The following is a 1,861-nucleotide window of genomic DNA, read 5'->3' as shown; positions in this document are numbered from 1 at the left end:
GAAAAATATTAAAAATCCTTTGTCACAGTTTTTTTTTATAAGCATTTAAAGTTAAAAAATTGACAAAATATGGAAAAATCACGAAAATTAGCAAATTATTTTGAGTTAAGAATACGTAAAAATTTTTATTTTTAAATCTAAGATTTTAAAATATAATACAAGATTCCTTATAAGATTATCTACCTTTATCAACAAAAAAAATGTCTATAAGAAAGTCAAATTAAATTTTTATGAGCGTTTGAAATTCAAATTTTTACAACATTGGATATTCACTCGATTTCCTTATTTTGTTGTAATTCAAAAACGAATAACTGTACATCAATAACTTCCATACTTGGAAATTTCACTAAATGTTTATATTAGCATTTACTATACCCCATACAGTTTTGGAAATATTTTGACTCGTTTTGGGCTGTATATGGACATTTTCAGTTTTCAATTTTTTTAGTTTTTTTTTCTATAAATATCAGTAAAGGTATATCTGTTCGGCCAAAAAGTGTAAAAAATTAATACAAGGCTCCTGATACATTGTTACAAAAGCAGTTGAAAAATATTAAAAATACATAGGCACAATTTTTTTTTATAAGCATTTGAAGTTAAAATTTTGACAAAATTTATCAAATTTAAAATTGAAAAATTATTTTGTAGTTAAAATGTATAAAATGTTCAACTTTTTTATCTAAGAATTGGAAATTTCAAACAAGATTCCATGTAAGTAGTTAATTCTGTTACCAAAAAATCTAAAAAATACATAAGCACAGTTTATTTTATAGTAATTTTGAGTTCAAATTTGGACGAAGTTACATATTAAAAAACCTAGAATAACTATTTTATTTATTTTGTTGTGATTGTATAATATTATTCGTGTGTACTTGAAGCTTCTAAAGTATACTATTATATATCTATGATAGTATCACGGTTTGTTGTTGATGTATAACGCGTTATAAGTACCTAATAGATATTATGATATGATTAATTTGGATTTTATTATAGGTACCTTCCTATTAAAGGTCATTTTTTTTTTAATACCATAGATAAGTATATAATATGTCATATACCTAGACTGACATACCATCTCCGGTCAGAATCGTTTTTCTTATACAATGATATTATATCATTGAATTCATAATTAATACCATCCATTATACAGTGGCCCACTTGTAATCTACTGTACCTACAGCAGAGCGACATCCACTTGCCCATCTTATTTTTTTATTGTTTTTCCGGGCAGCTTTTTAAAACTATTGGGAATTTTAACTTTACAAAAGTACCAACAAGATTCGCTTTTCCATCAAACAAGATGCTGAAATTGAAAATCGAAGCATTATTTCGCCTACTAATCGTGTCCACAGACACAAAAATAAAAAAAAACACAAATCATTGTAAAATCAATACATTCATCGTTCCACTCAGAATCTAAAAAATATAATATAGATTACGGGTTTTCATTGGTGTTGACTGTATATGATTATTTTTATCTGCTAATAGTTAGTGATTTTAAGGTATTGTAAACATTTTCCATCAAACAACACATTTTTTTTTTATCCCATTTTGGAATATTACATTTAAATTTAAATTATTATTTTAAGATACGTTATCAAAACTAATAGTTTAATTATAAAAACGTGGAATATAATGCTAAATGCAGTAACCCTAATATAATATTATCATGAAAGTGTATTATGTAATCATAATTATTAGGTGTGTGGTTGGGCATGTGCCAGTTGCCTCCAAAAGTACCTTTTGTTTATACCGATTCCCCTTAAGCTACATAGAGCAAAATGTACTGGTTGCCCTCAACCAAAGGTACCAGTTGCCCTCATATGTTAATATATTATACACGATTACAATATATAGCCCG

The sequence above is a fragment of the Acyrthosiphon pisum genome, chromosome X, assembly GCF_005508785.2.
Source record: "Acyrthosiphon pisum isolate AL4f chromosome X, pea_aphid_22Mar2018_4r6ur, whole genome shotgun sequence".
Taxonomy (NCBI): Eukaryota; Metazoa; Arthropoda; class Insecta; order Hemiptera; family Aphididae; genus Acyrthosiphon; species Acyrthosiphon pisum.
The sequence above is the reverse complement of the archived record's forward strand: the minus strand, read 5'-3'. Positions refer to the sequence as shown.